At 42.2% G+C, this 15,123-nt stretch overlaps 1 pseudogene; it reads left to right on the top strand.

Annotated features, from left to right (window-relative positions):
- The window catches only part of LOC139543214 (serine/threonine-protein kinase mTOR-like), a 62,111-nt pseudogene extending 57,244 nt beyond the window's left edge, over positions 1-4,867 (top strand).
- The last annotated feature ends 10,256 nt before the right edge of the window (positions 4,868-15,123 follow it).

Below are 15,123 nucleotides of genomic sequence, written 5' to 3'. Positions count from 1 at the left end.
CATGTATATAGGACTTGCATCCCTGGCACAATGTATTTATTATATTCTACTCAATCCATAGGCTTCACTAATGCCATTCAGACTTGAAGTCGATACAACAACTATGATAGCTGAGGTTCATAGATTGGTATGAATATTAGTTCAGAACCTAACGTTTTAGGGTCCATACACAGATCGGCTACATACTGTAGCTAGCTACACATCCATAGGCATACAGTTATTTTTGTCCTCCACTACACAATAAGCAAATAAATAGTTAGCTAGCTATGTTACTTCAACTGTATTGCATGGCAAATATAAGCAATTCAAGCTAACACAATTGTACATTCAATTCGCAGTAAATGCTTTAGCTAGCTAGATTCTTTACATCCACTCTTTCACAAGACGACAGCCTGGTTTTCTGGTTTTCTCAGGAGTCCATAAAACATTAACAACACGAATTACAAATGAATTCTCATGTCATAACACTAGCTAGCTAGCTGGTGAATGTTAGCTAGTCAGCTAACTTGCTAAATAGCGATTTTTGTAAATTAACTTTATGACAAAACAATATGCACAAACGTTTGTCTCTACATGAACTAACATATTCCTCTCAATTGTACATTTCTTGCTTGACTCGTTATGATGTTATAACTACTTACATTTGCTTCCACTGTAATGTTTTGTCAGCCATCTTTGCTGAAGAAAGTCACCATGGACGGGTGGCTTACGTCGAATTCATCATTGGAACCGCTCGATATGATTGGTCATATAAAAACCTTGGGACCCAAATGCATAATGAGAGCTCTAACTCCCCCTTGTGGTGGTCTGGAGCAATGAAGGCGTGACGCTGGGTACCTCTAAGTCCCGCGGTGTAAGCTCGCAACTTTTAAAGGAGGAACCACTGTACTTAACATAAGGGTTTGTATGTTGTTATGAGTTGATTTGAAAGGAACCAAGGACACCCTTGGAGTTTTATATGCCCATGCTCACACTGCAGACAAGAAATGCCACTTTTTTATTTTCTTGAGTGCCATCCTCTATTTCTCAATTAGCTCCATTACATAACAACATAACAAATCAAGAACATGATCTGTTTAGACCCAAAACATTTCCCAGAGGCCCTACTCCTCTGGGACATCTCACATATCTTTCATATTGGCTAACACACTAGAAGTTGATGTGATAACATGAGTTCAAACGTATGTTTAAACGTGTACACCTGTCATTCTATAACCCCTAATAAAATTAAAACATTGCTCACCTGGTGTATTTCTTTTTTTGCAGGCCTGGCACGCATGGGCAGTGATGAACTTTGAGGCGGTGCTGCACTGCAAGAACCAGAACCAGGGACGGGACAAGAAGAAAAGAAGGACCACGCCTGTGGCGCCAGCGCCAACAGTGAGGCCAGCAACAGCGAGCTGGACAGCACAGAGCACAGCCCAGTGCCCTTGCCCGGGCCAGAAGAAGGCCAACAAGGCAAGGGCGGCAGCCATCTTGAACCCTTCTTCCTCCTCCATCCACAAACGCTGACCTGCCCTTTCAATCTTCACTATTGGACAAATCCAAACTAATTCGACAGACCTGTGTGTAACTCGAAACGTTGCCTAAATCACATGTCGATGTCAATGAGAGACAAGGAGAGAATTTGAGTTGAAGGACAAGTGAGGCTGGTGTGACAACTTGATATAACACCAAAAAAGAGGTGACAAAAGAGTGACAGAACAAACCTATTGTGCAAGCAGTAGATGAAGCTTTCCCTACGCTCTGTTGACAACAAATGGTTTGTTTGTTTGTGGTAAGATAATTCAGACAAATCCATTCATTTCAAAGGGAGCAATTTAGGTCTTCTGTCTATGAATGAATGCCTCACTGAATTCAAAGTACAATCAATCACAATTCTTTCTCTCCTTCATTCTCCCTGTTGTTTGGCAAGCACAGGACCTCTCCTCGACGTTACTTCTCTATGTGGTTCCTGCTGTCCCGGGTTTCTTCCACTCCATCTCCCTCTCCAGGGGGAACACCTTCCAGGACACACTCAGGTGAGTCTCCACACGGGGCCAGTAGTCACAAAAAGTATTCGAGTAGGAGTGCTGATCTAGGATAATTATTTTATTTTAGATCAAAATTAATAAGATTATAATGATGGGGGAGACCTGAACCTAGATCAGCACTCCTACTCTGAGATGCCCAGAACTCTGAAAGCCCAAACGAACAACATTGATAGACCCCGGATTGAAATATGTTGAGAGGGAGCCCTCTGGTGGGAGAGATAATCATTTGTGCTGCTTCATGGACTTGATGCCTTGGTGTCGATTTGCTTTGGTTTGAATGTGTGTTGAAATTCAACTTTTCAGGGAAACTTTTTGTTGTTGTTGTGTGTGAACCTGTCAATAAATATGCAATGGACACAAGACTTGATGCTCCTGTTTAATTTCTCCAGGGTGATGACCCTCTGGTTTGACTATGGGCACTGGCCTGAAGTCAACGAGGCCCTGGTGGAGGGCATCAAAACCATTCAGATGGACACCTGGATCTCACATGCTCATTTTCAATGTTATTTTATCGGTATGTCCATTGTGATAAAAGTAGTAGAAACTGAATTATTCCCATGGGCAAGGTTGGTTTTGGGCCATGAATCACCCATAACAGTCATTCAACAAAGTCTCATAGGACAGTAACAGAATAGGAAAGCCACATTGCATTTCCAAGGGGGGAGAACTATGTTATGTCTCCCTCTTGCCCCCTCGCCCGTAGGGGATTGCCCACATTGACACTCCCCGCGCTCTTGTGGGCCGCCTCATCCACCAGCTGCACACTGACATTATACGGTAACACCCCCAGGTAACGATTGACATACTGCTGCTGGAGCTAGCTAGCCTTGATGGAAAGCCTATTTCTGCTCTCTTTCCAACTTCATTAAATGATCGTGCCATGTTCTATCTCTCCCTCTTTTCTTCTAGTCTTTGAGCTATCCGTTGACCGTGGCCTCCAAGTCTACCACCACTGCCCGCCACAACGCTGCTAACAGGATCCTCGAGAAAATGTGTGAGAACTGCAATACCCCAGTCCAGCCACCCATCATGGTATGTGATGCTCGTCTGTGCACAATACTCCACCTCACAGTACAGCTATATACAGTACCAGTCAAAAGTTTGGACACAGCTACTCATTCCAGGGTTTTTCATAATTGTTTTTACTATTTTCTACATTGTAAAATAATACTGAAGACATCAAAACTATTAATTAAATAACACATATGGAATCATGTAGTAACCAAAGAAGTGTTAAACAAATGAAAATATATTTTAGATTTTAGATTCTTCAAAGTAGCCACCCTTTGCTTTGATGACAGCTTTGCACACTCTTGGCATTCTCTCAACCAGCTTCATGAGGAATGCTTTTCCAACAGTCCCACATATGCTGAGCACTTGTTGGATGTTTTTACTTCACTCTGCGGTCCAACTCATCCCAAACCATCTCAATTGGGTTGAGGTCGGGTGATTGTGGAGGCCAGGTCATCTGATGCAGCACTCCATCACTCTCCTTCTTGGTCAAATATCCCTAACACAGCCTGGAGGTGTGTGTTGGGTCATTGTCCTGTTAAAAAACAAATGATAGTCCCACTAAGCGCAAACCCACATGTAGCTAACGCTCCACACTTTTCTGGTCTGGTATGTTCATTCTCAACTCATCCCTTATACTCTCTGGTAAAAAGGGGGTGTTTCCATCATGCTGATACGCTCTCTGAGCTCCCTCAGGCATGGCTACCTACTGGTGCAAAGCATCATCAAAAACGATGATCTCGTTAGAAAACTAAAATGACATTCCTACCTTAACAAAAATAGTTTCATCCAATTTCATATCACATAGACAACATATTGGATGGGAACTTGACAGGTAACAGGAGGAACATTCCTAAGTTACAGTATTTGATTCATACAGTTTTTAATAACATCACAAAATGAAAAGCAATAAGACATTAGTTTTATACCTCTCCTCCTTGAGCATTTCCCACATTCGGATGTTAGAAATATTGTTACAAAGTTCGCTTTTTGGACGTTAGAGTTGTGGGCTGGTCTTCTCGGGATAAAGCCATTCCGATTTAAATACTAGAGAGCCAGAGAGTCCTCTGCTGCATAAAATATACCACCAGTGTGTGGAGGAGTCAAAGAGCCTCCCCTCTTCAGTGGGTGAGAGAGGGCCTGGTAATTTGTCAACCAGTGCCAAGCTGATCTGAGCCGCTGGATTCTCAAGTGTAGTCATGACACTCCCATACATCTACATTTCAGCCAAAAAACATTTTAAAAAAAAGTGAACAATGACCCAGCTACAGATTGAACCCACTCTCTTTTGTGATCCACGGCTAACACTAACTGAAACAAACGATCCAGGACCAGAACGGACTCTGCTGGAGAATCAGTCGGTGAGTGTGAAACAAGATGGTCGTTTTGTGCAACTAACAACATTTTGAGTGTGTCCGACTAAATGTATCTTTCTGTACTGCATTTGTTGTCCACTGCAAAAGCACTGGAGGGGATAGACCACACAATAGAAACCAGGAACCACATGCCTGAATCCATGAGTCTTTGGCTCAAGCCAAAACTGTAAAAATACATTAGTTAAGGCTAACATTCTTAGTAGTTTCTATGGTACTTTTGTTTGTTAAAACAAGTTAACAAGCTAAGTGGCATGCTATTGTTAGTTGGAGCTTCTACTGTATAGCTTTTCTCTTTCCTCAACCAAGGGTTGTGGAGGATATCAGTATGTGGAAGTACTACCTTTCCTTGTTGTTGGCCCAAATATTGCCTCAATGTTGGCACTAAGTCATCACTCTGTGTTCCTTTCCCATTAGTTGGAGATGGCACTGTGTAGCGTGAGGCCCTGAACAAAAAGGCTATCCGGATTATCAACAGAGTACAAGACAAACTGAGGGGTAAGTCTTTCACTACACATGTAATTATAAATGCTATCATATGCTATCATATGCTAGGATACGCTAGTACAGGGGTATTCAACTCTTACCCTACGAGGTTCGGAGCCTGCTGGTTTTCTGTTCTACCTGGTCATTAATTGCATACACTTGGTGTCCCAGCTCTAAATGGGAAAAGTGGGAAGTGCCTTCTTTTTTTTTTGCACATCATGGGAAAATCAAAAGAAACTACGGTTTGCAACTGCACATGGGGACAAAGCTCATACTTTTTGGAGAAATGTCCTCTGGTCTGATGAAACAAAAATAGAACTGTTTGGCCATAATGACCATTGTTATGTTTGGAGGAAAAGGGGGAGGTTTGCAAGTCGAAGAACACCATCCCAACAGCGAAGGACGGGGTTGGCAGCATCATGTTGTGGGGTGCTTGGCTGGAGGAGGGACTGGTGCACTTCACAAAATAGATGGCATCGTAAGGAAATAATATTATGTGGATATATTGAAGCAACATCTCAAGACATCAGTCAGGAAGTTAATGCTTGGTCGCAAATGGGTCTTTCAAATGGACAATGACCCCAAGCATACTTCCAAAGTTGTGGCAAAATGGCTTAAGAACAACAAAGTCAAGGTATTGGAGTGACCATCACAAAGCCCTGACCTGAATCCTATAGAACATTTGTGGACAGAACTGAAAAAGAGTGTGCGAGCAAGGAGGCCTACAAACCTGACTCAGTTACACCAGCTTTGTCAGGAGGAATGGGCCAAAAATCCCCCAACTTATTGTGGGATGCTTGTGGAAGGCTACCCGAAACGTTTGACCCAACAATTTAAAGACAATGCTACCAAATACTAATTGAGTGTATGTAAACTTCTGACCCACTGGGAATGTGATGAAGGAAACAAAAGCTGAAAGTAATCATTCTCTCTACTATTTTATTCTGACATTTCACATTCTTAAAATAAAGTGGCGATCCTAACTGACGTAAGACAGGGAATTTCTACTATGATTAAATGTCAGGAATTGTGAAAAACTGGGTTTAAATGTATTTGGCTAAGGTGTATGTAAACTTCCGACTTCAACTGCATGTCTCCTCCTCTGTGTTGTTCCCTGTAGTAGCATTGTTTGTCATGTTTATGTCCAGACGCTGTTTCTCACCCATTGCATGTTAAATGGTTCACTCCCTGTACCTGTTTCTCACCCGTTGCATGTTAAATGGTTCAAACTATAAACTAAACATACAGTCAATAATACAGTAGAAAAAAAGAAAATGTCTATATACAGTGAGTGCAAATGAGGTAAGATAAGGGAGACAAGGCAATAAATAGGCCATGGTGGCGAAGTAATTACAATATAGCAATTAAACACTGGAATGGTAGATGTGCAGAAGATGAATGTGCAAGTAGAGATACTGGGGTGCAAAGGAACAAGATAAATAAAATAAATACAGTAAGGGGATGAGGTAGATAGATGGGCTGTTTACAGATGGGCTATGTACAGGTGCAGTGATCTGTGAGCTGCTCTGACAGCTGGTGCTTAAAGCTAGTGAGGGAGATATGAGTCTCCAGCTTCAGTGATTTTTGAAGTTTGTTCCAGTCATTGGCAGCAGAGAACTGGAAGGAAAGGCGACCAAAGGAGGAATTGGCTTTGGGGGTGACCAGTGAGATATACCTGCTGGAGCGCGTGCTACGAGTGGGTGCTGCTATGGTGACCAGTGAGCTGAGATAAGGCAGGGCTTTACCTAGCAGGGTCTTGTAGATGACCTGTAGCCAGTGGGTTTGGCGACAAGTATGAAGCGAGGGCCAACCAACGAGAGCTTACAGGTTGCAGTGGTGGGTAGTGTATGGGCCTTGGTCAGGGAGGTGACCAGGAACCCAATGGTCTGTTCCTCTGTGGAGATGGGAGAACCTTCCAGAAGGACAACCATCTCTGCAGCACTCCACCAATCAGGACTTAGTGGCCAGACTGAAGCCTGTAATAGGCACATGACAGCCCGCTTGGAGTTTGCCGAAAGGCAACTAAAGGACTCTCAGACCATGAGAAACAAGATTCTCTGGTGTGATGAAACCAAGATTGAACTCTTTGGCCTGAAAGCCAAGCGTCACGAATGGAGGAAACCTGGCACCATCCCTATGCTGAAGCATGGCAGCATCATGCTGTGGCAATTTATTTCAGCGGCAGGGACTGGGACAACGACCCTAAGCACACAGCCAAGACAACGCAGGAGTGGCTTCGGGACACGTCTCTAAATGTCCTTGAGTTGCCCAGCCAGAGCCCGGATTTGAACCCGATCGAACATCACTGGAGATACCTGAAAATAGCTGGGCATCCAACCTAACAGAGAAGAATGCAGAGAAGAATGGGAGAAACTCCCCAAACATAGGTGTCCCAAGCTTGTCGCGTCATACCCAAGAAAACTCAAGGCTGTAATCGCTGCAGAAGGTGCTTCAACAAAGTACTGAATACTTATGTATTTATATTTCAGTTTTATATTTTCAATAAATGTGCAAAAATGTCTAAAAACATGTGTTTTTGCTTGTTCCTTATGGGGTATTGTGTGTAGATTGATGAGGGAAAAAAGCTATTTAATCAATTTTAGAATAAGGCTGTAATGTAAAAGAAATTTGAAGTCAAGGGGTCTGAATACTTTCGGAATGCACAGTATGCCCCCTTTATGTCGCTGTACATTTGAAAAGAGCTGAACAAATAGTTATATTGACTACGTCCGTCCTAGCTCACTCATTAATGTCTTTATCGAAATTATGGATTGCCTTTTATTCGTTCATTGTCCCCTTATGCCATAGTTTGTACATCTCAATTGTCAGTAGAAACCACATTTGTTTAAGCAAGTCAGCCATATCAGCTATGTTTTTTTCAGTAAATGAGCCTGAATGAACTGTTTCGCTGCCAGACAAGACTCCGCTGATAGCCAGCTGTAGCAGTGGTTAGGTGTTGAGACTTCTGTTGGGACAGTTTTATGTAGGCTCTAACAGTTTGTGGGCACCGTTTGTCACCGTTATAGTGAAAGTAATGTATTGTTTAGTGTTGTGTAGTGGGTTTGCTGGCATGAAACAAAAGAAAGATTGGGTGAGTATGCACCACCAAAATTTATATGCTAATATCACCACAGTAATTGAGGGAGGTCTCCTTTCGTGGAAAAGGGCAAAGTAGTAGAAGTAGAAACTGATGCTGCTAAAGCATTGCTCACCTTCACTGTGGGAATCCAGTTGATATGGGTGTCTTGATAGATGTCAGCTGGTGAACCTACAGTAGTACATAAATAAATAAATAGCAAACCTGATGTTAGAATAGCACTTCTTCAGGTCACCTATACCATCAGTGCTCTTAATTGTTTGGTTGTGTTTCATTCATAACATCGAATGTTGTAATGGCAGCCATATTGGAGGCCCCCTTACTTTATTGCAAGACTAGGGGCTAAAGATACAAAATCCTTTAGGGAACGATGGACCCCCAACAGTTTTAATTTCGATGTCTGAGTCCACTTGTTTTCCTTAGAAACGATTACAATAGCCACAAAATCAAAAAAAATGCATGCATTTTTGTCAGGCAGGATCATACACCACTGCATGAGAGCAGTGCTGCATTTCGGCCTATTGTATCGGTTTATTTACAGGTCTATACTTCCAAAATGCTTAAGATATCCGAATGTTGCTTGTTTCTGTATGTAGGGCAGACAATTGACTACTTGTATTTCACATTTTTGCAATATCAGAGCTTGCATTATTGGGTTACACAAGCGTATGTTGCCCACCCCCCTTCGAGCCAGGCATTCTTCTGCACTGTTTGAGTTAAGGGGGTGTGTCACAATATCTATACATTTAACCACTTTTTCAGTAATATATTTTTACACACCCCCTGTTATTCCTCGGGTAGGGGTATCTCAACACTTTGGGGGCCTTGCCACTAGCCTATATTATGATAATTTACCGTTAGCATCAATTAGCTTAGCCTGGGTGCCCGACTAATTCTGCATTCAACAATGCTTTGACACTGCCTTGCTGTTTGGCAAGACAACTACAAGTTGCCTAAAGCAGGATCAGACGGGCACCCAGGCTACAAACCTTCTTTTAGTTGGGAAAACTTTAGGTGGGCTATGTTGGGAAAGTTGTAAACAATGGCCACTGAGCTTGTACTGTTTTTCTATCCCCTGGTGTGCATTTTGGTGGAGGAGCTACAATGGCGATCCAATTGTCGATCCAACTTGTGGCCACACTTCCTTTTACACAGCCCGTTTTTATCGAGTAACCATGAACTTACTAAGTAACTCCTGCATGTATTTAAATGGTGAAGTCATGAGAGATGGTCCACGACTGATAAGTGGCGGAGGAGTTTAATGTCCAAAGCGCTTTATCAAATGATGCCATGCTGACATTCGTGTCAAGGATTTTACATTGACGTAGCTAAGTGCTTCTAATTTGGTTCACTGATATGGGTATGTTCAAAGATTGAGCAACTGAACTCAGAAGCGTTGATTTAAAACAAAAGAAGTAAAGAAGAATCATCCGATAATGAAATTAGCGCCAAATCTTTAGTTCTCAGTAATGACTCATTAAGCATTAAATCCCAGAATGTATTACCATGTAAAGTTAACAGCTAAGGTAACAGCCTGGTTATTTGCTGGTGCTTATTGCTCAAGACACTGGCTGTAAAGAGGAAGTGCTGCCCAGTATTTTGTTGTCATTGCCATAATGCTAATGCATTCTAAGTTAAAACTGGAGAATGTGCTACATAGAGCTCACTAGTCCATTGTATTATTGTGTGTTAATGTGACTGTATGAATATTATATGAATAACATACTCCATGCCTTTTACTGACTTAAACATTATTGAATGGGGGTATTTGATTTAAGATCGCGATGATAATGTAAGCATTTTTCTATGCCAATATATTGTGTAAAGATCTATTGGTAAGTGTCTTGTGCTCTGTAACATTGTCTGAATATATATTGCTATTCATGTTTGTGGACTTAGACGGTCATTGCCTTTGAATTATGTTCTACTATGCATGTGCAGAATCTTCAGGAGAACAGTGAAGCAATCCCACCTACAGAGGGCACTCCAGCTCTGTCCATATGAGGAGCACCTCTGCAGAAACTGTTCTAACAGTAAAACATTTTTAGAGCTGACGTGAGGAGGGATTCTAAAATGAAAAGGTATGCAAGTAATACTCTATATAATACTGCATACTGTAATACTGTATAGAATATGGTATAGTGTAATACTGTATATAATACTGTATACTGTAATACAAGTAATACTGTATATAATACTGTATACTGTAATACAAGTAATACTGTATATAATACTGTATACTGTAATACTGTATATAATACTGTATACTGTAATGCAAGTAATACTGTATGCTGTAATACTGTATATAATACTGTATACTGTAATACCGTATATAATATTGTATACTGCAATACCGTATATAATATTGTATACTGTAATACCGTATATAATACTGTATAGTGTAATACAAGTACTACTGTATATAATACTGTATACTGTAACTGTATATAATACTGTATATAATAATGTATACTGTAATACAAGTAATACTGTATACTGTAATACTGTATATAATACTGTATATGGTAATACTGTATATAATACTGTATACTGTATATAATACTGTATACTGTAATACCGTATATAATACTGTAAACTGTAATACCATATATAATACTGTATAATGTAATACAAGTAATACTGTATATAATACTGTATGCTGTAATACCATATATAATACTGTATACTGTAATACCGTATATAATACTGTATGATGTAATACTGTATATAATACTGTATACTGTAATACAAGTAATACTGTATATAATACTGTATACTTTAATACTGTATATAATGCGGTATACTGTAATACCGTATATAATACTATATGCTGTAATACTGTATATAATACTGTTTACTGTAATACAAGTACTACTGTATATAGTACTGTATACTGTAATACTGCATATAATACTGTATACTGTAATACCGTATATAATACTGTATACTGTTATACTGTATATAATACTGTATACTGTATACTGTAATACTGTATATAATACTGTAATACTGTATATATTGCGGTATACTGTAATACCGTATATAATACTGTATGCTGTAATACTGTATACTGTAATACAAGTACTACTGTATATAATACGGTATACTGTAATACTGTATATAATAGTGTATACTGTAATAATGTAAATAATACTGTATACTGTAATATTGTAAATAATACTGTATACTGTAATGCAAGTAATACTGTATATAATACTGTATGATGTAATACTGTATATAATACTGTACACTGTAATACCGTATATAATACTGTGATACCATATATAATAATATATAATAATGTATACTGTAATACCGTATACAATACTGTATGCTGTAATACTGTATATAATACTGTATACTGTAATACAAGTAATACGGTATATAATACTGTATACTGTAATACTATATATAATACGGTATACTGTAATACTGTATATAATACTGTATGATGTAATACTGTATATAATACCGTACACCGCAATACTGTATATAATACTGTATAATGTAATACAAGTAATACTGTATATAATACTGTATACTGTAATACAAGTAATACTGTATATAATACTGTATGCTGTAATACCATATATAATACTGTATACTGTAATACCGTATATAATACTGTATGCTGTAATACTGTATATAATACTGTATATGTAACACCGTATATAATACTGTATACTGTAATACTGTATATAATACTGTAATACTGTATATAATGTTGTGGATGGTGTTCCGGTGATGTTCCGGTTCCGGTTTGGAGCGAGTAGTCGCATTCCGCTTTGCTCCACACGCTTTGCTCCACAGGTAGTATTACCATTACCATTTCATTTTCGTTTTCATTACAGTACAACGGTTTGATTTGTTTGATCTTAGCTAGCTACATAGCCGTCTTTGTATCAAAGATAATTGTGTAGTTATTGAGGTTTGAGGTTCGCTAGCCAGCTATTTTCGTCCTAACGTAAAGTAGTCAACACTGCTAGCTAGCCAGCTAGCCACCGAATAGCAGCACTGCAGAAACGATTACATTACAACGGAACGACTTGATTAGTGTAGTGTTAGCTAGCTACATAGTTGTCTTTGCTATCTTTGCATCTAAGATAATTGTGTAGCTTAGAGTAGTTTAGAGTAATTATTCGGTTAGCTAGCCAGCTATTTTCGTCCGCCGTGCCGTTCTCCTACCTAGTCAACACTGCTAGCTAACACTGCTAGCTAGCCAACTTCTACCGAATAGCAGCACTGTAGAAACTCACATTACAACTTACATTACAACGGAACGACTTGATTAGCGTAGTGTTAGCTAGCTACATAGTTGTCTTTGCTGTCCTTGTATCCAAGATAATTGTGTAGTTTTTGAGAAATTGTCGAGGTTACCTAGCCAGTTAGAGGTTACCTAGCCAGCTACACTTTCAAACAAAGTCAACAACGCAGCCACTGCTAGCCAGCCTACTTCACCGCCAGCAGTACTATATCATTTTAGTCAATAAGATTTTATTTATTTTTGCAACGTAAGCTTAACTTTCTGAACATTCGAGACGTGTAGTCCACTTGTCATTATAATCTCCTTTGCATTAGCGTAGCCTCTTCTGTAGCCTGTCAACTATGTGTCTGTCTATCCCTCTTCTCTCCTCTCTGCACAGACCATACAAACGCTTCACACCGCGTGGCCGCCGCTACCCTAACCTGGTGGTTCCAGAGCGCACGACCCACGTAGAGTTCCAGGTCTCCGGCAGCCTCTGGAACTGCCGATCTGCGGCCAACAAGGCAGAGTTCATCTCAGCCTATGCGTCCCTCCAGTCCCTCGACTTCTTGGCACTGACGGAAACATGGATTACCACTGATAACACTGCTACTCCTACTGCTCTCTCCTCGTCTGCCCACGTGTTCTCGCACACCCCGAGAGCTTCTGGTCAGCGGGGTGGTGGCACTGGGATCCTCATCTCTCCCAAGTGGACATTCTCTCTTTCTCCCCTGACCCATCTGTCTATCGCCTCCTTTGAATTCCATGCTGTCACAGTTACCAGCCCTTTCAAGCTTAACATCCTTATCATTTATCGCCCTCCAGGTTCCCTTGGAGAGTTCATCAATGAGCTTGACGCCCTGATAAGTTCCTTTCCTGAGGATGGCTCAGCTCTCACAGTTCTGGGTGACTTTAACCTCCCCACGTCTACCTTTGACTCATTCCTCTCTGCCTCCTTCTTTCCACTCCTCTCCTCTTTTGACCTCACCCTCTCACCTTCCCCCCCTACTCACAAGGCAGGCAATACGCTTGAACTCATCTTTACTAGATGCTGTTCTTCCACTAATCTCATTGCAACTCCCCTCCAAGTCTCCGACCACTACCTTGTATCCTTTTCCCTCTCGCTCTCATCCAACACTTCCCACACTGCCCCTACTCGGATGGTATCGCGCTGTCCCAACCTTCGCTCTCTCTCCCCCGCTACTCTCTCCTCTTCCATCCTATCATCTCTTCCCTCTGCTCAAACCTTCTCCAACCTATCTCCTGATTCTGCCTCCTCAACCCTCCTCTCCTCCCTTTCTGCATCCTTTGACTCTCTATGTCCCCTATCCTCCAGGCCGGCTCGGTCCTCCCCTCCTGCTCCGTGGCTCGACGACTCACTGCGAGCTCACAGAACAGGGCTCCGGGCAGCCGAGCGGAAATGGAGGAAAACTCGCCTCCCTGCGGACCTGGCATCCTTTCACTCCCTCCTCTCTACATTCTCCTCTTCTGTCTCTGCTGCTAAAGCCACTTTCTACCACTCTAAATTCCAAGCATCTGCCTCTAACCCTAGGAAGCTCTTTGCCACCTTCTCCTCCCTCCTGAATCCTCCTCCCCCTCCTCCGCCCTCCTCCCTCTCTGCGGATGACTTCGTCAACCATTTTGAAAAGAAGGTCGACGACATCCGATCCTCGTTTGCTAAGTCAAACGACACCGCTGGTTCTGCTCACACTGCTCTACCCTGTGCTTTGACCTCTTTCTCCCCTCTCTCTCCAGATGAAATCTCACGTCTTGTGACGGCCGGCCGCCCAACAACCTGCCCGCTTGACCCTATCCCCTCCTCTCTTCTCCAGACCATTTCCGGAGACCTTCTCCCTTACCTCACCTCGCTCATCAACTCATCCTTGACCGCTGGCTACGTCCCTTCCGTCTTCAAGAGAGCGAGAGTTGCACCCCTTCTGAAAAAACCTACACTCGATCCCTCCGATGTCAACAACTACAGACCAGTATCCCTTCTTTCTTTTCTCTCCAAAACTCTTGAACGTGCCGTCCTTGGCCAGCTCTCCTGCTATCTCTCTCAGAATGACCTTCTTGATCCAAATCAGTCAGGTTTCAAGACTAGTCATTCAACTGAGACTGCTCTTCTCTGTGTCACGGAGGCGCTCCGCACTGCTAAAGCTAACTCTCTCTCCTCTGCTCTCATCCTTCTAGACCTATCGGCTGCCTTTGATACTGTGAACCATCAGATCCTCCTCTCCACCCTCTCCGAGCTGGGCATCTCCGGCGCGGCCCACGCTTGGATTGCGTCCTACCTGACAGGTCGCTCCTACCAGGTGGCGTGGCGAGAATCTGTCTCCGCACCACGTGCTCTCACCACTGGTGTCCCCCAGGGCTCTGTTCTAGGCCCTCTCCTATTCTCGCTATACACCAAGTCACTTGGCTCTGTCATATCCTCACATGGTCTCTCCTATCATTGCTATGCAGACGACACACAATTAATCTTCTCCTTTCCCCCCTCTGATAACCAGGTGGCGAATCGCATCTCTGCATGTCTGGCAGACATATCAGTGTGGATGACGGATCACCACCTCAAGCTGAACCTCGGCAAGACGGAGCTGCTCTTCCTCCCGGGGAAGGACTGCCCGTTCCATGATCTCGCCATCACGGTTGACAACTCCATTGTGTCCTCCTCCCAGAGTGCTAAGAACCTTGGCGTGATCCTGGACAACACCCTGTCGTTCTCAACTCACATCAAGGCGGTGACCCGTTCCTGTAGGTTCATGCTCTACAACATTCGCCGAGTACGACCCTGCCTCACACAGGAAGTGGCGCAGGTCCTAATCCAGGCACTTGTCATCTCCCGTCTGGATTACTGCAACTCGCTGTTGGCTGGGCTCCCTG

This window comes from Salvelinus alpinus, chromosome 17 (genome assembly GCF_045679555.1).
Source record: "Salvelinus alpinus chromosome 17, SLU_Salpinus.1, whole genome shotgun sequence".
Classification (NCBI taxonomy): Eukaryota; Metazoa; Chordata; class Actinopteri; order Salmoniformes; family Salmonidae; genus Salvelinus; species Salvelinus alpinus.
The sequence above is the reverse complement of the archived record's forward strand: the minus strand, read 5'-3'. Positions and strand labels throughout refer to the sequence as shown.